Source organism: Leucopleurus acutus (assembly GCF_964270905.1).
Source record: "Leucopleurus acutus genome assembly, chromosome: 15".
Classification (NCBI taxonomy): Eukaryota; Metazoa; Chordata; class Mammalia; order Artiodactyla; family Delphinidae; genus Leucopleurus; species Leucopleurus acutus.
Genome location: NC_139157.1, coordinates 65133490 through 65156435, shown reverse-complemented (window position 1 = coordinate 65156435; position 22946 = coordinate 65133490).

The following is a 22946-nucleotide window of genomic DNA, read 5'->3' as shown; positions in this document are numbered from 1 at the left end:
TGATAGATGCAGTTTACTAATTTTGTTATAGGATTTTTTCAGCTACTTTTGGAAGTGAGATTTGCCTACACGTTTCTTTCTAGTATGGAATTCACATAGACTTCGGGGGAACTTTCTTCTTTTTCAGCTCTCTGGAATGGTGCTTATCAAGCAGGGATGGATGCTTTGGTTCTTCAAAGACTGGCAGACTTCATCTATAACCTTTTGGATCTGATTTATTACTATTGTTTTGTGAGTAGATTTCAAGCTACTGATTCTATTTCTCTAAAAGTTTTAGATTTCTTTAATGGTTTATGGTTTTAGATGATTCCACAACTCTAAGACTTTAATTCCAGCATAACTCTTGGCAACTACTTCACTAATACCATTTTCACCTTCTCCAGCTTCTGAGGCAATCCCACTGTACCCTCCGGAAGTCAGTCAGTAATTAGCAAAATCTCCTAAATCTTCAACTAATTCTCTGAACATTCCTTCACATTCTTGTTCTAACTAATACCTGACTGGCCCCTGTTCAACGCTCTCAAATCCTTCTAATACCTTCTCCGCAATCTCAGATCCTAAAGTCACCCATTCTTCTCTCTGGAAGGCGCCATCACTAATTTGTACTTCAACTCTTTTTTCCTGGTTGGCCCCTGGAGTACTCCCTCTTGTGCAGTCCTCTCAAGTGATATTTCCTATACTCCTCATACTGCTGTGCTAGGGGTGATAGAGGTATATTTCTCAGTCCTTACTGCTGCTTCTGGAACATTCTCCCTACCCTTAGTATCACTAAAATTTTAGAAATCTCATATCCTCAATATATACTGCACACTTTCTGAGATGTATCAGGATGAGTGGGGTGCAGTCTTCTCCAGGTCTAGGTAATTAAGGTGTTCATTATCTGTAGAGAATTTAAAAACTATAATAAAACCAAAAGAAATGACAGTATGTTTTTTATTACCACCATGTTCCTGGAATTCTAAATAATATTTAAACCCTTGGGTACATCATTGCATCATTCTTTCTTGCTGTAAGTATCAACCAACTCCTAAGCTGCTCCTTTTACTTATTTGAAGATTTTAGCTCCTGGCTCACTGTCAGTTTCTCCAATGTGACCTCTTGCATTCATTTTTCAAGGTTCCATCATTCAAGTGAATAATCTTTCAATACAGACTTCTCAATTTGACCTCTACTTCAGTGATCACTCCCACCCCACTTTCGCCATCTAATTCCATGGATGGATGGCTACACTAGTCCTTTTCGTTACTAGCAAAGGCAACATTTCCATAATCTTAATTTCAAGCATCCCACTCTCTCATAACTATGTCCTGTTTCCAATTCCTTATAACAATTTTATCTAATCATACGACTTTTGAACTGTCCTTCATATTGCCCTCCTTCCCCAACTTTAAATTCCTAGCCCATCTTTCTTCAATATAGGGTGTACAGAGGAGATAATTTGTAGAGGAGCAGCCCTCGGCCAAGAGGGTATGGGATGTCCCCTCTTCCATGTCCCTCAGTGGGGCAGTTCTGATGTCCATTTTCTATGGATCTTTAAATGGCCCCTAGAGAGACTGAGCTCCAGTTTCCCAAACTGGAAATTGGCTTAATAACATACACTTCATTGATTGATTGACTTTAACCTTCCTTGTTTCATGTTTTTTAATTCCTCACTTCTGATTCCTAGGATTCCCTAACAACTAAACTACCTACAAGAAATTCTTGTCTCTGTCTCTATCTTTAGGGAACCCAAATTAACCATCTACAAATGAACAGTATGTACTGCTAGCTAAGGTCAACCCCTCCACTTGGGTACTACCTAGACACATTGCTTCAGTGATTCTCCCTTATTTCCTTCATGATTCTCCCTCTTCTCTACTAATAGATACTTCCATTTTTCTTTCTAGCTATTCCTGAGGTCTTTCCTTCTCATAGAGTCACACTTAGGGAGAGGGTTTTTTTAAAAAAAAAACAAAAACATTTTTCTTGAATTCTCTCTCTCTCTTCTTTCTTAAGTATAATTTAATCAATTTTAGCTGCTTCTCTTCTCCATACTTTAGCTCTATCTCCTATCCCCCAAAGCAAGTGCTCACGTGAAGGTCACTTGTGACTTCCTTGTTGCTAAATTCAGGGGTCAATTCTCAGTCTTCATTTCCTTGATTTACTCAGAGGGCATTTATTTAATCATCGCCTGTTTTTCTTCAGTCTCCACTTCAGCAGGGTTCTGGTGCTACTCAATTTTATCCTTCTGAAGTTGGCAGCTTGGACCATTCTTTCCGTTCTCAAGAATGAAGAGCCAGTCGAGTTTGCAGCATGGGGATTGGGAACAGCTAAAAAGAAACATTTCTTCCAATGTATATTCTCACTGCTTCCTCTAGCCACCCGTGGCTTTGACTTTGAGTCTTCCTCTTCCACCAACCTCTCAAACCTCTATATTTCTACTAATTTATGGCACGTTTATGGCAGAATTTCCCTAGGGATTTTTTTTATATATAAAATTTGTTGTTGTTGTGTTGTTAATTATTATGATCTGTGTTTCTCTCTGGTTTCTATAGTTCCCTCAGATTTGAATTCGAGGAAGGAGTAGCAGCGCGAACCGATTTTCAATCTTAACGGAACCTGTGAAAGAAAGGGTTAACTGAGCAGGTTTGGGCGGCTCCTACTCTACACATTTCAAAGAAAAGCCTGTCTTCAGGAAGACTGACCCTTGACCTGCTCCTGGGGATATAATCTCTGAGCCCTTGGAATATCCTTCCAAATAAAAGTGTTTTCGCATGCCTCAGGCTTTGGGTCATAATGCATCTGTTTTAGAAGATAGTTTATTCTAACAAAGGGACTTTGGTGAATGCTTATTTTTATATACCTGAGGCTCTGGGCCACGCTGTGTCAGTTTGACGTCTGGGGGGATGGGAGACTGAGTAGCTAACTAAGGTCAGTCATGAGGGTGCTACATGCCTATGTGACTGGGTCCTCAATAAAATCCCGGAGGCTAAGGCCTGAATGAGTTGCATGGTTGGCAGGACTACCACGTATTGTCACACATTATTATCAGGAGAATTAAGTATGTCCCTATGCAACTCTACTGGAAGGGGGCACTTGGAGTCCAGCTTTTTCCTGGACTTGGTCTATGTGCCTTTTCACTTTGCTGGTTTGGATCTGTATCCTTTTACTGTAATAAACTGTAACTGTGATTATAACACTATTTCAGAGTCCTACAAGTCCTTCAAATGAATCAGAGAGCCTGAAGATGGTCTTGGGGACTCTGACACAGAGCCAGCTATCTATAAGAAGGTTATAAAAGGTTTTGGATTTTGGAAGTAGGGACAAATATGGGAGCAGGATTTGTTTGGCAAGAGCTGTGCTGTGACTTCCACTCACCTCAAGTCTAGTGAGAAGACTTTACCAGGATTCCTAGGAGGACTTACATATCTCCTAAAAAGTGGCCATCCCAGTGAATCAGCGTTTGCCTCTCGCTTGGGAGACATGACCTGGTTAGTTGCCCTGGAGGTGAGAGTGATGATAAAGGTTGCTGCTGTGCAAAGCTTGGCTTGTCCTCCCCAAGTCTGTTTAAAGTAATAGTCCGTGTGTGCTTTCTGTGTACAGTATGGGCCATGCCAGCCAGCCAGACACACGCACACATACACGGCCAGACACACACATACACAGAGTGAGAGAGCCAGCCAGCCAGAAAGACACACACAAATACACACACGCATACACAGAGTGAGAGAGAGAGAGATGAAGAGAGGGAGAGAGAGGCAGCATAGGGTTTTCTGAGTCCTGTCCGGCAGCACTGCTCATAGGAAGAAAGAAACCTTAGTAAGAAGAGAAAATTATACTGAGTTTCTAACAGGCCAAACTGATGAGTTTGCCTTAACTGTGCCAAAGGGACTTTAGGTAAGAGATCTCCAAAAACCCACCACATAACGCAATCAACTTTAAATACATGCCAAGTCTGGGGAGTACAAAGTTAACTTAACAAAATACCCATCAAGGAAGAATTTGACTGTTTTACCTTTCCTCCCTCTGCATTTGTCCAGATGGAATGTGATCAGACACCTGCAGGGTGAGATGAGGAGAGGATTGAAGCATAAGGCAGGGAAAGAGAGAAGGACCATAACCCTCTTCTGTGACCTACTGCTTGATACAGATCTAGGTAGAGTAGAGCAGAAAAGATTGAACTTTAAACCCAGTTCAGAATTTCTACTGATTATAAGACTAGATACTTCAATAACTGCATTGAAATTGATTTATGATTAAACCATAGAACTTTTTGTTGCCTAAGACTGATCAAAAAAGTTAGGTACCCTGGGAGTTTTCATCCAGGGATAGGTAAGAAATTTTCCCCACTAAATATGCTTTAGAGAGTTGTTGAGAGAAAAAAAAAAAAAAACACCACATTGTTTTACTCTTATACCCAGGAGTCTTGCTTGTTTAACGTATCTGCAACACATACATTGTACATGTTTGTAAGAGTGTGGTCCAGATGGTTCAGGTTTTAAGTTCCAATCTTTCCTCCCCTGTGGATTGATACAAACTCTTCAGCAGTATTGACTAAGGGAAAATATGTTTTTTTGTTTTTTATCTGAGTAATGTTTTTGTTTCTGTTCTTTTGGTTTTTATTTGCTGATCCTTTGCCTTAACAAATACAGTGGCATCAAGGTCAGAAGGATGGCCTGGGATGGGCAGTTTGTATCATATTCCTTCACCAGGGTCCTTCTGTCTAACTGATGTATCTGCCCTGCATTTACATGGGATGCCCCTGGCATGATGTGAGCATCAGGTTTGCAGAAGGGCCCCGGGCCATGTCAGAGGAGAAATGGTTATGAACAAGACTTTAGGGATTTGCTCTCAAGCTCCTTCTTTCTTTCTAGAAGTGTATGCTCTTGGGGAGTAAAGCAACCACCCTGAGCAAGAGAGTTGGATGATAATGGTCTCCAATATAACAAAGGGGGAAAGGATGCTGAGAGAGGGATTTGACAGTGTGGTACCACATTGCATCACAATTACTGGATTTTTCAGCAGGTTTGCAGAATTAAGTAGCATTCTGAATGACAGGAACTGTGTACACTTTTGCCAGGAGTGAGCTATGAGCTTAGTTTAGCCCTTATCCCTTGCAAGAGGTGAACAGGTCCTGTGTTAAATCCCAAGAATCTGCCAAGGCAGTAGGAAACAGCTAGAAAAGAAAGACCATGGCAAGGAGGCTGTTACTAATCATACATTTACTAGGTCACTCACATGGAAAAAGTTGACCCTGATGCTCTTTTTGGCAAGTAGAGACTATAAGGTTTTTAGATTTGAAGACTCAGTCTAAGTAGGGGAGGGTTGGAGTGGAGTTAAATTCATTGTACTTGGTGATCTCTAGTTAAATACCAATTCTCGAACTTGATTTGTCAGTGACAGGTGGGGTCAGGTAAACAAAATCTGCTTTTAAGTTTAATTATATCAATAGAGTCACTAGTATCATGCTTAAATATTCAGGACTGATAGTTAATGGGTTTTTCCTATATTAACCATTTAAGTAAGATAATTATTTGCCAGTCTGTGACATTTAATTATAATGCTATGACTGATCTCCATCGTTTGAAGGGAAAAATTGCTTTCTATGTCATTTAGGATTTGTATGAACACATTTAAACTGCAGAAAAGATTGCTTGGAAAAATGCAGAGGGGGCTCCCAAGAGCTCTTGATTACCTTCTGTATCAAGATTATTTTTTTTTAAATCGGCTGTATTATTGCAGCATAATTTCAAGGTGACCACCTGTCAAGAGCTTCTGGGAAAAAAAAAGGCAAACTGTCTCTCTGTCTTATTTGTGCATTTATTTTTAAAAACATTTCTAATTTTCCAGAGGGCATTCTAGGCTAAAATTTTAATGGGATCGTAATAGTTAACAATAAGTAAATAACATGAATTCTCAGTTGATGTCAATTTTATGCCAGGTTTGACTAATGAAGGCAAAAGCTATCATTGAGACTGGAAACACATTTATTAGCAGATGTTTAGCTGGGCAGGAGAGATGTACACGCGTAACAAAGCTCGCCCTGTTTGTACTGAGAGCTCTCAATCTCTTTTCCCAGGAAGTGCATTGTGCTCTGGCCTGTGTTGAGTCATAACTAAGCTGCACTAAGAAAACATTCAAGTGACAATGATTTGCAAATGATCAAACTATTGTGGGCTTAGCTTAGGGTTTCACCAGCTGGAGTGTTTTCTCTGCTATAACCATATGTCTGTTAATAAATTCGATTCAAATGTAAAACAATTACAGATATTTTAAACACTGGGCAGAACAATTACAAACAAATAATGTTTTGGGGACTTGGTCTTAAAATGAATGAAGGGACTGAGATGATGATGCCAAATGCTACTTGGAGAATGATTATAAGATGAGAAAAAGCAGTTAGCAGGTTTTAAGTCTAATTGTCTTAGATATCTTCTATGCACCCATCACACAAGATAGCTTAATAGAATGGAACTTCAAAGACGGTAGGTACCGTGTAGGTTTCTAAGGAATTCAGCTGTTATCTTCCTGAGTTTACATCATAAATGTTTCAATGGAAGTGGAGAGAAATGGTCATTAGCAAAGTGGAATTACAGAGTAAATCACTAGAGGCAAAATACTGCACTTGACTTGTAAAAGAGTAGTGGTCTTGCTAAAGGTAAAGATGAACAAAGAGAATTTCTGGAGTTATTCTTTCAAAATGAGCTAACTTTTTGAAGGAGAAAAGGCTTCATCATTCTAGGAATCTGTTAATTTCCTCCTTTTTAAAAAATCTTCTCTTTGAGCTCTTTGGGATGTATTATTTGCAATGTTCCACTGTCTCCTATCACATATCCCAGTTTAAATTATCTGGGAGAGTTGGCTACGGTCTGTACCATCTTTATAAATTCATGATCTTACTAAAAAAACGATGTTACTGAAACTGCTGACCTCTCCCATCCTCACATCTGACAACAACACTCTCCTGACAGCTGTATTAGCAAAATTGTAAATCTAGTAAAGAACATATCAATATGGAAAGATCAGTACATGTCAGAAATGGTAAAGTGTGGATAACTGATAGAAAATTACAAATTGGGAATGCTTTGGGGAAGGCAAAAATACATGTTGACTAGTTCAATATATCTGAATTTCTGAAAATTTGTTGACTGACCTGAATCACTGTGAATCTTTTGGAAATTGATCAAATCACGTATTCCTCTTTGAGGGGATACTTCTACTTCCTTAACCCTCCTTTCTCACAAACTGACTTGTTCCTTTCTCAGATTTCTTTTTTTACAGTAAAGTTCTTATCTTCTCTTTGTAGAAAAGCAACAGGGTTTCTGGAGGATCTATTATTGTTTACTCAGGTACTGGAATTTTTTTGAGGGGAAATAAACATGTGAGGGAAGAAACAGTTTGTAATATTTTTAAAAAATGAGTTCTATTTTTAAAAACAGCAGTGTGCATAGGTACATAAAACAATAGAAAAATTACTTATCAGAAGAGCAGCCTGTGGACATAGTATTTAATAATTGCTTTTGAACAAATTATTTTTGATATTAGAAACTAAAGGCAAGGATGAAAGGGTACTTCCCTGGGTGAGATAAATTAACAATTGTCTATTTCAAGAATAAACACTGTGCTGCTGTTACTTTGCATTCTTAATGATCTGAAAGATGGGCAGCCTAGTGAGAGCTCCAAATTTTAGATGCAGAAAATCTCTTCCAAGTAGTCAGCAGCTATCCTCTGGGGACAAGCCTCTGGATTCTGTAAGGTAATTAGAACGTTACTATTACATTGGGATCTTTGCATGTTCAGGTTTTCTCATTTGTCCTTTCTTTAGAATAACTGAAATTTGATGATATAGGCAGGACAGTAGTTGTTGCTTTTCTGCAGATAAAAAAAATGAGGCTGTGAGAAGTAAAAAGATTTGCCATTCGTTCAACTAGTAGGTGAAGGAGTTTGGACTGAAACAAAGGATGTTCTGACTACTGGTCCAAGGCCGCCTAACAAAACAAAGACATCAGAGGCCAAAAAAATGTAGAAGTTCACAAACGATTTTGATAAATCCTTAGATGTCAGACTCATAACAGATGAGTAAAGGGCATCACGTGTTCTTAATATCCATCTCCTGCTTCTTCAGGCTAATGTCATGGAGGGTAGCCATGCAATCCCCTATAAAACTCTTTGCCATCTCTGTCGGAAACAGAGTCCTGGATTCCAGGCCCACTGGCCTATGCCACTGAACCATTTCTCAACTTCTTATCTTTTGGATACAGAAGCATATTACTAGGGAGTGTGAAGGGGAATTTGACTTTAATCTTAATTGCCTGCATAACGGTATTTTTAAAAAGATCTCACTCTGGAAAATATAAAACCCTACCACCACTGTAGAAGTCAGGCATCCTAGCGCACAGCAAAGAAAAGCCAAGCTTGCAGTTACTCTGTCTTCTCTCCCTCTGAATTTGTCATCAAAATACAGATGCAGTTCCAACTAGACCATAGCCAGATTACATTCTGTGCAACTATTCTATTCCTGCTTAATTTACATGCCAGGACAGGTCAGGTATTTATCTAAATGTTGTTTTTCCTTCCTTGATGTTAGAATGCTCCTCTAAAATCTTTGTTCAAATAACCTGTCTGTGAAAACAGCTCAATGCAGAACATGAATGCGATGCATGTGACTTCTCGTGTGATAGATGTTTTGTTAATCAACTTTTAATTTTGCAATGATTATGCCATGATTCAATCAGTTACTTGACCTTGTTAGGGAGATATCCAGTTCTACTGAAATAAAGATGGAACTCAAGTCGTGTTTTCAGTATTAGAGCACCTCATGTTTTTGTCAGCCAATAAAAGGTGAATACAACCCACCTTCATTAGTACTTACATTCTGATGTTTATATATTGAAGTCTATTTTTTTAATTTTGTTAAATTTTATTGAAGTATAGTTGATTTACAATGTTGTGTTAATTTTTGCAGTACAGAAACAGACTCATAGACATAAAGAAGTATTCTAAATCTAAACTAGAACATGTTATGCTTTCGGTTACTTGTTTGTGCAATAATTTGCGATTTAATGTTATAAAAGAAACGATATACAAAAATATTGCATTCCTAACCTTTTGTGTGGAGGTGGCATGGGAAGGATACAAGGTTCTGGGTTGGCTTCACATGCAGATAGTTAACCTGACTTCGAATGTTACAGCTTCCAGTCCTGAACAGAAAGTTTGTGACTAGTCCGTGCAGAAGAAACTGAAATTTCTAGGGCCTGTGCCATTGTTGAGTTTTAAACGTTTTCTACAACATTTCAGTTGTACAGCTATTTTTCAGGCTTATAATAATTTCTGATACATTTTCTGGTGGTTGAAAAAGGTGATCAAATATAAGGTGATCAAATATAGAAGGTCCATAACATGTCAAATTTCTACTCACACACATATTCCAGTGCACACGAGCTTTAGAACCAGAAAATTTGGATTTAAGTCCTGCCTAGTCCTGATGCTTTTTTGCCCTATCATCTTGGAAAAGTTATTTTAGGTCTCACATTCCTCATTTCTTCATCTGCAAAATGTGAAGATAAAATCTGCTTTGATTCATTTACATATGCCCAAGTACCTAGCAAAATGTTTGCCAATAAAAAGTCATTATTAACAATAGTACTATTTTTGTTGGCATTTAATATAATACATGTGTAAATACTCTGAAAACTTGAAGACACTATATTCAGTTATTACTATAATTACTATCTCAAATACTGTTAATATCATATGCACATAATATATACAGATAGAATTTTACTATATATGCATATATATACATATATAACATTTTAAAGCTAAGTTTTAAAACATCAAGTGAAATTACTTTTATTTGTACATGTAAGTACAAAAATATATGTGTATATACACATATTTAATATCATGTAGCATGTGACTGTTAAAATAACTACTCTAGAAATATTACTCTGTGATCTTGGGCAAAGTACATTCCTTTGCTGTCCTGAGCAGTTTTATTTTTTTTCCTTTTTTTCCTATTTGTCCATTAAATAAAGATTAAAACAATCTGTATCGTAGATTTGTGGGGAGAATCAAATGCAGCAAGAGTACTTAGAAATAGACCCTCAATAGCCTCTCAATAATTATTAATTGAATATGGATCTGACAAAAGTGAACTACAACTAAGTTGACTTTTAAAACATCCCTTTCAGCTCTAATCCTATATCACTCTCCACACGTTTTTATACATGTAAAAAATAATATACATATCAGAAAGAATTAATTGATGCGGCTTAGAGGTAGAGCATATACTTTTTATTATGGAAAACTCTAAACTCTTTAATTTTCCACTAATTCATGGGCAACTGTGACTCTTTGGATTTTGTAACCCAGGATCCCAGCCCAAGGGAAATTTTCAATGTATGCTGTTTGATGGCTTCCTGCAAAATTTAAATGATGAGGGTAACACTACCATGGAAAGGAGCAGATGATGGAATTACCTGAGGGCACTCATAGCTCTTGGGAGTGCATTTTTCTAGACAGACGCAGGGTCCGGGCTGCTGTCAGTGTCTCCCTATTGGGACACCATGCCTGTGTACCCATATGCAATGTGGCGGGACAGGCTGCTCCCACAGCCTCCACTCTGTTCCAGACCATACCGTCACCTAGGCTAATAAGCAATATTTACATGGAGCACTGCTGTAATACCATGTTCTCAGGACACAGGAAAGAGCACTTATTCGTATATGACCCAAATGGGGCATTCCTTAAAGATGTGATAATTGCTGCACACCCAGCGTTTGTACCCATGAGAGGGTTAAGGAACCTGTCACTAGCCTATATTCATATGGCTTTTCCAAATTAAGGTCTCTGATTGGTTCTAAGATGCCAAGTCAGGACAGAGAGGTACACTTGGACCTTTAAACATTTTCTTCATTTAATTTTTCCTTAAATATGAGCAACATTTACAGGTCTCTTCTTTTGTCCCCCCCCCCCCAAAATCATATTTAACATATGTCTCTTTCATTTAGATCCTAAGTTAAAGGAGAACCATGTGCTCTAGCAATGATCTGTGTTGCCTCAGGGCTTGGTGAAATTAATCATTTATTTGGATCCACAGATAATTGCCTAGTCAATAAACTTTGATGTGGGAATGTAAATGATTGCATTTGAAGATTGCATTTGAAGAGTTGATAATTATGCCAAATTTTAGGATTTCTGTGAATACTTTAAAATATCTGCTGGAACAGAATAATTTTTTTTTTTTAACTTGAAACTCTACTCTCCTGATTAGTTTTCATTGGAAAAATAGTGAATCCTGGGTTACTTGAAACAGATTTTGTTCCTTCTCTAGTTACAGAATTATTTTGAGACTAGAAATGCCATGGCATGATTTAGATGGAACTGAAGCTCAAGAAACAGACACATGTTATGACCTAAGATGCTAAAAATAATTGACAACATAACAGCTGCCTCTTATGTTAAGCAAGTCTTCTGGGGACGGTGATCAATGGAAAAAAGATCATTCTACGTGGAGGCCTCCTGAGAGGAGGACAGAGTTCAGGTATATGATAGCATTTGTGTCAATAACATGGTGAGTGTAAGGCATTTACATGAAATTTGTGAATAATCATAATAATTACTACCAGTGTAATGACCACAGTGCATTGAAAATTTTATCCTAGGCTCTCGTTTTATTTTCACAACCAAATGATGAGCTAACCATTAGCTCTTCCCTTGGCAGAGGTATGATTTGAGAGGTTAGGCTATCTTTGGTCATTCATCTGAAATGTAGTAGAGTCAGTACTTAAACCTATATCTATGTGATTTAGCCCATGATGTAGCCAGTAATTTCCAGTGCCTCTCCTAGGACTTAACTCAAAATTAAAAATTTAAAAAGGTAATAAATAGTAGCTTGGAACACATGGTGAACAATAACAAGAGTGATGTAAATTAAAATAAATATGAGGCCTGCACTTTGATTAAAACAATTCAAGTGCAAAATTTATAAGATAAAGAGATTTGACTTAGTGAAGTTGCATGTGAAATGATGATGTGGTTTCCAAAGACTCTGACTACATTAACAGTATTTCTCAGTGGGCCTGCTGTCAGCATTTTGGGCAGGATAATTTTTCATAGTACAGAACAGTCTGTGTTTGACAAGAGAGGTAGTATCCATGGCCCCCACTCAGTAATGCCAGTAGAACACCCAGGCGATGAGAGAACACCTGCCTCTCCACGGGAAGCACCCTCTACACCTGCAGTGGCTGAGCTGAGAACTGTTGCATTAGTAAACAGATACAGGTTAGACTTAAATTTGAACTGGTCAGACATCATTGAGGCCATTTTCATCACATCTTAAAGAATCTTTACTGTCAAAAGAGTATCCAGAAGGTAACTGATTCAAAATTGTTGGATTTTGTGAAACATCCCAGTGCTTCTATAATACATTTCACTCTTTGCCTAACTAGTTTTCACTGGATTTCAGTCACTTGCAACTGACTAAAGCGCTAACGTGCTAACTAATCCTAAATAATATGCTAGCACGAAGTTTTTAAGACTTAAAACCATATAAGATGTGCCAAAAGATTAGGATTATTTAGTTTGAAGAAAAGTTCACAGAGGACATGGTGTTTTCCAAAATTTGATAAACAAATATGGCTGAGGAATCAGACTTGTGTTAACAGGCCACTGATGGCAGAATTGAGACCAGAGGTTAGATGATGGAATAATTAGGAATGGCCAAAAATCAAGAGGCTGTCTTGGGAGGTGGGCCCTCCTTTCTCACTTGATATGTTCAGGAGGAGGCTAGCTCCTGAGACGGTGACTTGAATAAGATGCGAGGTTGGACTCTTGAGGTCTTATTCAATGCTTTTAAATCCTATGATTCTATATCTTTTGGGCATAAGGTCATTGCAGATTCACTTACTTTTAAGTTTTTTGATAAAATGCCCTCCTCTTCCTTCTACTTTCTCTGAATACATATTAAGGAATACATTCTCTTGAAGACCTATTTTTAGATGCACAAAAAACTGCATAGATTTAGACAGAGATCAAAATATTCAGGCAGCACATCAGTGCCACCAGAGCTTTCTGCACCTGAAAAGACGAAAAGAAAAATCCAAACACTTTATTAGCAACTGTGCACTCTCCTTGGAACACAGGCTTAGCCTGCTGTGTTCCCAACACTGAGTCTGCCCTCCTCCGGGAGGCACTCAAAGCCAAGCTTATCAGGGCTGCACAACATTCTGTGAAGGAACAAAGCATTCACGGTTAATGAGCTGGACGCAGGTCTAGCCTGCTAATGGGAAACTGGTCCCCTCTCACACTCAGGTGAAAGATTTCCCCTGTCCTCTCAGCCCCCTACTTTTTCTCTTTCAGCAAAAGAAGGAAAACCTCTTTGATTACTATTAAGTTCTTATGAGGCCGTATAAATCTCCTACCAGAATCCCTGTAGTTCTGTGACACACAGAATGGGCCCAATTGTTCTGCAATCAGCAAGGCTTACACCACGTACAGCCATTATTTTCCTCCATCTCCCCTGGCTGCAGGTGCATTTATGCCCTTCAAACTGTGTACACCTGCAAAAGGAAACAGAGGAAGACATCATGAAAGATTTGCCTTAGTAAAATGTTTAGTACTTCGCTTCTAGAATAAGTACCTGCCTGGAAGAACTTAGATCTCGGGCCTCACTAGGAATAATTGTCTGTAAAAACCGTGAGAGGATCGTGCCTTTGTTCTGCTGTGTAATTAATCTCACCCCGCTCTCCTAGTGCCATTTCTCCTTTTGGCTCTCTCTGACGAACTTTTCTAATGAAAATCCCATCTGTTGTATTATAGATCCTCTGCTCTTCCCTGTATTACACAGTCCCTTAAGATACTTTGTCTTTGGGTAATAGTTCCATTACAAATTTACCTATAGGTGGGATTTCTCAATTCTATATCACCCATAGTTGATCTTTATAAAGCTCTGTGTTTCTTGCTTTCTTACTGACTTTTTCCCTGGGAAGTCCTTCCACAATCTAATGAGATGTTATCTGCCATCAACAAGCTCACTTCCTTCCCAGGATAATCACAGCTGCATCTCTGTCAGCATCAGGACCTCAGGTTCACTGGGGAGGATCAATGAAGAAAGCTGTGGTAAATGACGACTAATAATGTGAAAACACTGACATTTTATAATATTCAGAAAAAGGTTAGATCTGGTGTGTATCAAATATAATATCACCACAAAACTCTAATATGAGTATACCTCTTGAAGCATTTGGAATTTGGGGAATGTTTGGGGGAAACACTCTAGCTTTTAGAATGGAACAGAGTCTTCCTGAAAACTGTGGGTTTCCTGGATAAGTAACGTACCCTCATGGATTATTCTACAGCTCTTAACCCTTGGAGCTATCTACCATGCTGTCATTCCTTCAGCTCACCTCCCGGTTATGTGAAAGTGTTGCGGAGACTGTCAAGAGATTTCTGCCTGCTACCAAACTCTAAGTTTGGTAGCAGTTGGGTTGATCAAGCTAGTTGCTTCAATTCTGTCTGCTGGGAGGATTTTCTTCTCTCATTGTTTTTGAAGGTCAGTTCTGAGATGGTTTTGTGTTAGGATTTCTCCTGCTGTCCACGTAGTCCATCTACTGTTAGTGGGAATGATTGTGCATGAACATGGCCATGTTTTTAATCAATCACCACTCTTTATTCAGTGAGCATGAGGCTTATCTCCAAGCTGTAGTTGACTGACCCTGAATTTCATCTCCATTAGCCAACGGAATCACTGTTTTCTAGCCCACGGTCAAAAGTGAATGACATCTGAAAAATGTCTAATTGTTAGAACCAGGTCTATGAATTCTCCCATCCAATTTGCTCTCTCATTACTGGTTCTTGCCTCAGAGCATAGATGGGAAACCATAGGCTGGGATAGACAGAGTGGGAGACAATATTTCCTAGTCTACTTTTGAGCAGTGCCCTTCCTATTGTAACTTTGTCACTTTTGGGGCATATTTTAGGTAATCTGCCTCTGCACAGCCTCCCAGTTGGTGCTCTGCCTTTAGAGTACAACAGAGTCTGAGATTGCTGACCTTCAGCGAGGCTTTTTATTATTTAAACATCATTTAAACTTCATCAGTGCTTAGACCTTTGACTATGGCAGAAAAAGCTTTTTCTTAAGAAACATATAGTCCTTCTGTTATTCCCTTTCAGTTTTTATGAAGACTAGCTTTGATACAGTTTATATAGAAAATGCACATATGGTCAACTATTCTGCCATGTTTTTCTACTAAACCTTCTAGAACATGTGGATTAATTCCTGAGAAACTGAAGAGGGGAGTTTAAATAATACGTTCTCTCTCATAAAGGTGATCGGGCTCAGTTCTGGATGCTTCCTATCTAACCTTATTTCCTCCAAGTTCATATTTTCGGGCTGTGAATTGCCATCCCCACTGCTGGAACTAATTTCTCCATTACTTATTTTCAAGCAGCAGGAGTACAATTCAAAACGCTGACAGTATTTTGTAAGCAAAAGGGGAAATTTAGTTTAAGGATATAATGTTTTTTTTTCACGGAACCCAAAGATATGCATGTACACACGATTGCAGTTGGTTTTCAGGAGAAAACAGAACAAATTCTCTCAAAAAAAATCTTTCCCTCTGTCTCTGTCTCTCTCTCAGGAGGTCACAGTAAAGGTTAGAAAGGAACATCCGGGAACTCCCCAGAAGAAGCTGTGAAGGTTTGAGTTCTCCTAATGATCTTCCGTTTGTTTATCCCCTTCAGTCATGCCTAGGTTTTGTGCAGAAGATAGAATCAAAGGGTTGAAGGAGATGTGAAAAGTTATAATTTAGGAGGTTATACAAGTTTTGAGAAAGTCATTTTTTAGCCAGGTTGGGATGGGGCATTTTTTTTTTTTTTTTTTTTTTTTTTGCGTTACGCGGGCCTCTCACTGCTGCGGTCTCTCCCCTTGCGGAGCACAGGTTCCGGACGCGCAGGCCCAGCGGCCACGGCTCACGGGCTCAGCCGCTCCACGGCACGTGGGATCCTCCCGGACCGGGGCACGAACCCGCGTCCCCTGCATCGGCAGGCGGACTCCCAACCACTGCGCCACCAGGGAAGCCCGGGACGGGGCATTTTTTGATCCCTAGGTATTGATTGTGCTATGAGGCAAACAAAGTTTTCAAAGATCTTTCCGATCAAACATGTCTGTTTAATTTATATTTTTCAAGGACATTGTAAATTATAATTACAGATGCTGGAGAATGAGACACAATTAATTTCACGTGTTTGTTCTTAAATACGTCTGTAACTCATGCCTTCATTTTATATTCAGAAAGATATTTCAGTCAAACTGTATTAGTCCCTTTTATTTGGGTCTATTCACAGAGATCATTCATTGGAACCTAAAGAAAAATGCCATCGTTTTCATGATTAAAATGATTGGCTACTCTTATATTAATGTATCACTAAATTAGCTATGGTTTCTTTTTTTTAATTAATTAATTCATTCATTTTTGGCTGCTTTGGGCCTTGGTCGCTGCGTGGGGACTTTCTCTAGTTGCGGTGAGCTGGGGCTGCTCTTCGTTGTGGTGCGCGGGCTTCTCATTGCAGTGGCTTCTCTGGTTGCAGAGCACGGGCTCTAGAGCATAGGCTCAGTAGTTGTGGCACGCGGGCTCAGGAGTTGTGGCTCGCGGGCTCTAGAGCACGGGCTCAGTAGTTGTGGCGCACAGGCTTAGTTGCTCCGAGGCATGTGGGATCTTCCCGGACCAGGGCTTGAACCTGTGTCCCCTTCACCAGCAGGTGGATTCTTAACCACTGCGCAACCAGGGAAGTCCCTTAGTTATGGTTTCTGAGAAGCATCCTGTTCCTTTTCTTTCTCTTAAGGTGGACACACTATCTGTATTAATCAATTATTGCTGCAATACTGCTGCATAATAAAAATACCCAAACTCCATGCTTTATAACAATAAGCCCTTATTTTTCTTAGCCCTAGTCCTGAGAGTGAACATATGCAGCCCTGCTTTGGGCTGCTGGTCACCATATCTCCAGGCAGAAGTTGGGATAGGTCAGCTCCACATACTTTCTTACACTTCATGAGCCAGCAGCTACCCGAGACTTATTCTTAGCACAGTGAATTACTAAAGTGAATAAAGATAAGTGAAAATACTTGATGTCTTCTGTGGCCTTTGCCTGGAACTAGCACATCCTCACTTCCTCCACATTCCAGGGACAATTGATATGCCATCAATTCCAACATCAGTGGGGTAGAGCAACACACTCTGCCTCTAGAGGGAGAATTATGTCATGGAAAAGGCTGTGATGTATAAATCTACCTAAGGGAGGTCCTGGAGAATCGATAGAGATGATTCAATAGCACACGAAGGGAAGAAGCATTGTGCTGCTGAGGTCTGAAATATCTCATGTTCTTCCTTTCCATCGCTTCTGTGGCAGTAGCATAACCATGATTTTGTTCCTTGAAAAATACTTGCTGGGATTTGGTAACACGATGAAGTCTTCATAGGACATAATCTTGGGATGTGCCAGATAGCCAGGATAATGCAAAGAGATGTCAAAACCTCACATAAACAGCAGTGTGTGGATACAGGTAGAAAGTTAAATTATAAGTCTGCTTTTAAAAAAAATCAGTTTAGCAAATGATTTTAAGAACGTCTAATCATTGAATCAGCATTCTGTCACTATCCACTTGATGTCCCAAAAGTCATTTTTCCATGTTCAAGGGAAACCAGCTCTGATACAACTTTCCTTTTAAATCAAGGAATAAAAATGGAAAACAATAATAAAAAGGCCACCCCTAGCCTACATGTGTCCCCTAACTTGCTTCACTTCTCCAATCAATGACTTATATTAGAATCAGAGCATAGCTAGTTCAGATCTCTCTAAACTAAGGATTTTGCATCAAAAATAATGGTGATCCCTGCTAAATAGTACTAAAGTATTGTGAAAATATTATCAAGTAGAGGAATTAATAGTTATTTAAAAAATTCAGAAGGAGGGCTAATTGTTTCAAATTTGCATGAATAAATCTTCTTTCTGGGGTGTTTTATGGGGTATTATGTGTATAATATTGTCTTGCGGGGCTTCCCTGGTGGCGCAGTGGTTGAGGGTCCGCCTGCCGATGCAGGGGACACGGGTTCGTGCCCCGGTCTGGGAAGATCCCACATGTCGCGGAGCGGCTGGGCCCGTGAACCATGGCTGCTGAGCCTGTACATCCGGAGCCTGTGCTCCGCAACGGGAGAGGCCACAACAGTGAGAGGCCCGCGTACCGCAAAAAGAAAAATATATTGTATTGTATTGCATATTACAAGAATATAGTAGAAGAAAAGAATGCCTGAAAGCTATCTTTTAAAAATATGTACCTGCAATGATCAGGAACACTGCAATTGAATTCTAAATAAAATCTTTTTTTATTTTTTCATTTGAGAATAAGTTGATATCAAGAATTGTTATTCTGGGACAAAGTGAGAGAGTGGCATGTACATACATACACTACCAAATGTAAAACCAATAGCTAGTGGGAAGCAGCCACATAGCACGGGGAGATCAGCTCGGTGCTTTGTGACCACCTAGAGGGGTGGGATAGGGAGGGTGGGAGGGAGGGAGATTCAAGAGGGAGGGGTTATGGGGATATATGTATATGTATAGCTGATTCACTTTGTTATAAAGCAGAAACTAACACCACATTGTAAAGCAATTATACTCCAATAAAGATGTTAAAAAAATGGTTATTCTGGAAAATCACCTAAATGCAATTTAAACTGTTTTATTTTCTTAGGAATGGAGCTTTATCAAGAGAGCTTAGTGAAGAGCATGAGTGTAAGTTATAGACAGGTATGCATTTAATTTCTTGCAAGTGAAATCAAGGGAAATTAAAAGTGAGGACAGTTTGGGGAGCAATAACCAAGGTATATTTAGATTTAGGACATGTTTTACTATTTTCATTATTTTTTTAATTGAGATAAAATCGTGAGTACTAGGATACATAGAGTAAGACAGATGCTATTGCATAAAGTTGGGCCCAAATCATGTCAGGGGCAAACAGTGGAGATTTAAGAGGTAGAGGTAGCATGTGCTTCTGGGTATTTCACTCTAGTTTAGTTGAATTCAATTTGTGGGGATTGCTATAGTATTTCAGACACTTCTTTAAAGTATGAGGATTCAGAAAAGAATAATAATTTGTCTCGAGATCTTAAGAAACTTACGGTAATAGTACATTTACAAGGCAAGTAAGTGGCTTTTGACTAGAATCAATTTGATTTCTCACGATTTTAGTTAGGGACAAACAAAGCCACCAAATGGACGTTCTACTAGAGGTTCTTTGCCAGATAAAATGTCAAGGCAATGGGAAGGAGGCATCTCCCGAGGAAGCAGGTTTCACATGACAGCTCTGGACTGAGAGAATTTTAACTCTCACTATTCGACTTACGCCATGAGGCAAAAAGGCAGTATGTGTTTGCAGAGCTGTGACAATGAAGTGGAAAAGAGAACGTGTGTAAAATATTGAGCCACCCCAACTTTCTACTTTTTAAGCTAAATTATGTTGGCTTAATTCCTTTCCTAATTCCTGAAGTTTGAAATGAAAAGAAATGGAAATTATAACATCAAATAATTGTTTTATAATGAAATCGACTCACTAGAAACTAAATAATCATAGACCCCAAGAATAAAACTCAGAAAATTTACTGAAATTGATTTTATTTAAAAATAGCTTGGGACTTCCCCGGCAGTCCAGTGTTTAAGACTCCATGCTTCCACTGAAGGGGGTGTGGGTTCGACCCCTGGTCAGGGAACTAAGATCCCACATGCCAGGCGGCCAAAAAGTAAATAAATAATTTTAAAAAAACAGCTTTATTTTAGAGTTTTAGCCCCAAGCGTTCAGCTCACATCTTGCTTTTAGTGTAAATTCAGTGTGATTTTTCTACACCTTTTACTTCTGCAAATGGTGCAAGACAAGTAGGAATGAATGGTCAGAGTGAGGACTCCAAGGTCCTGCAAGCTTTTCAGTCATCAAAGAAGTTTCAATGTGTCCTCCTTCTAAAGGCAGAAAAAGGACTGTGGCATTTTCGAAAAGTTATGAACAGCAGGCTGTAGTTTGCTTTAAGTTAAACAGAAGATAGCATTAATCTTGTATATCAGTGATTGGAGTCTACACTTGATTTAAATTTTACGTATAAGCAATTATATTTTGAATTTCATTGGGGTGTGTAAAACATGTACTTCTAGGGACTTCCCTGGCCGTCCAGTGGTTAAGACTTCATCTTCCTATGGGGCGTGCTGGTTTGATCCCTAACTGGGGAGCTAAGATCCTACATGCCTCCCGGCTAAAACACCAAAACACAAAACAGAAGCAATATTGTAACAAATTCAATAAAGACTTAAAAAAAAAGAACTTACTTCTAAATTGATAGTTGCACAAAGGCTTAGGATTTTGAGACCTTCCTTGGATATTTATGATTTTTAAAACTTCCTGAATGTTCAGATTTTTTTTTTGGCAGCACTGCAAGGCATGTGGAATCTAGTTCCCTGACCAGGGATCGAACCCTCGCCCCCTGCGGTGGAAGCGTGGAGTCTTAACCCCTGGACTGCCAGGGAGAATATTCAGATTTAATATTCCTATGTGGGACAGTCTGTATACAACCCTGGTAAGAAGCATGAGAAGGAGTCACTTCCTTTCCTTCAGCCTTGAGATTTAACCACTCTTCTTCCAGGTCAGAAACACTTACACCCTCATCTCATTATGCCTAAATATCACCTTCTTGGAAAGGCCTTGTCTTACCTCCCCAAATAAAATATCATTTCCTTCCCTGCCATTCTCTGTCCTCCTTATCCTGCTTTATTTTTCTTCATGTTGTTTGCACACTATGTGTTTGGTTCTCTGCTGTCCCCTCACCAAACCCCTCCCCCCCTCACTAAAATGAAACTCCATAGGAGCAGAGATTTTTTTCTGATTTATTCATTTCTATATCCTCAGGACCTAAAACAGTGACCAGCACAATCAAATGCTGAATAAAGATTTTTATTTTCAATGAATGAATAAGCTTGGAGAGTGAGGCTAGTTAACTGCTCAGACACCATCTAAACTCATCTTTTATTAGGAACATGGTAGCTCTCATTGGGGGTTGAGGAGGTAATTTAGGGTTTTCAGTTCTACTTGCCTGCATTTTATGAGGGAAAGTATATGCCATGGTGGTGCCTGAGAATTCTAGGAAGTCATGAATATCTAGGTATATTTCTCCAGAATAAGGGTCCACTTTAGTAACAATATTTTTAATCTTTACATCAGCACAGTGATACACACACATGTATATGCCACATGAATTATTATTACCTTAACAATTTACCTGTTGGATAGTTTAACTATATTTATAGTCGTTTCTTTTTTTTAAACCTATCCAGTATTTATTTCTGTTACCCTTTCATTCTTGCACAAACTGAACTTTTTACACTGTGTGTTAAATTGATCTAATATGAAATCCACTTTAATTATTAAATTTAGTTCAATATTTAATTTGGTTTAATAAAAGTGATCTTGCATATAATGTATGCATTTAATTGATATATTTAGGACAGGATCATTTAGAATAGGTTAAATATTTAATGTAGAGTAATTTTTTAAATTATTCAGGATTAAAAATAGAATAGATCTATGTTATCAAAGTAGTGAGCAGATAAATGCCATGATTTAATATATTTCTGTTCACATTTGTGAAATACTGTCATTGCTTAATTTCTGATCACCAATTTGTCTTTGTCTATGGAATGACTAGGAACTTTATTTTATTAAAAAGGAAAGAACCTGAAGGTCTTGTAGATGGCTGCCTTCTTGCTGAGTCCCTGCATGGCAGAAAGAGAGAGAAAGCAAGCTTTCCTGTGTCTCTACCTGTAAGTGTACTAATCCCATTATGAGGGCTTATCCTCATGACTTAAACTAAACCTAATTACCCCCCAAAAGCCCTCTCTCCAAATACCGTCACATTGGAGGTTAGGATTTTATCATATGAATTTGGGGGGACACAAGTGTGATCTCTGCAGAATCATTTTGTTATCTCTTCAAATGAGTCTTTAGTTTCTTTCAGTACCTTGTCTTGAATTCCTTTGGTAACAATAGAAGCTACATCAAATACAATTTTCTCTGTTTCAACATACTTATGTTTTAACTTCACCTTCTCTTGTGGCAGATGATACTGTTTTGTTTTGTTTTGATTATGGGAAGTCCTACAAAGTTTTATTTTTAAGTATATTTATTTAAAGTTTAATAAAACTTGAATCATATGGAGGAAAATATGAAATAACTATTTACAGAGGTGTTAACATAGCTCTTGGATGTGATCCATAATGACTGAACTTCAGGAAACTTTATCATTTGCATTAAATCCCTCCTTCCCACTTGTTCCTCAAGATCTAGCTCACATATGCCCTTTTCTGAAAGGCTTCCATAACCTACCTCAATTGATTAACACCCTTAGTGACTCCATAGAACATAGCTCAACATATTATTAGAACATATATCAATTCATTAGAAATTTGTTTCTTTCGATATATTATAAATCCATGAAAGACAAGCTGCACCATGTCTATTTTTTCTGAACGTTTTCAGTCTTTAACATGGTGCTTTGAACACAGGAGAAATATGTGAATCATTTTATATTAGATACTACTGTAATCAGGATGTTATATGGCCAGTGTAGTGCTTACATAGATAAATAAGACAACTTATGTGCACAATTTATCACCTTAAAATAAAATCACCTAAGCGAATCTTATCAGAAAAGACATAACAAAAGAGAAACAAGACACAACTGAATAGGAGTGCCCTACTTATTACAACATAATATTAAGTATTGTCAATTATCTTCAATTTAACTTAATTGTCTTCTTCAAATTTTCCAATTAAAAAACTTTATTTTCCAAAAACTTCAATTACAAAGCAAAAAGAATTACATATGAGAAAAGTTTAGCTAGTACTTGAATCTGTTTCGTTGTTGTTA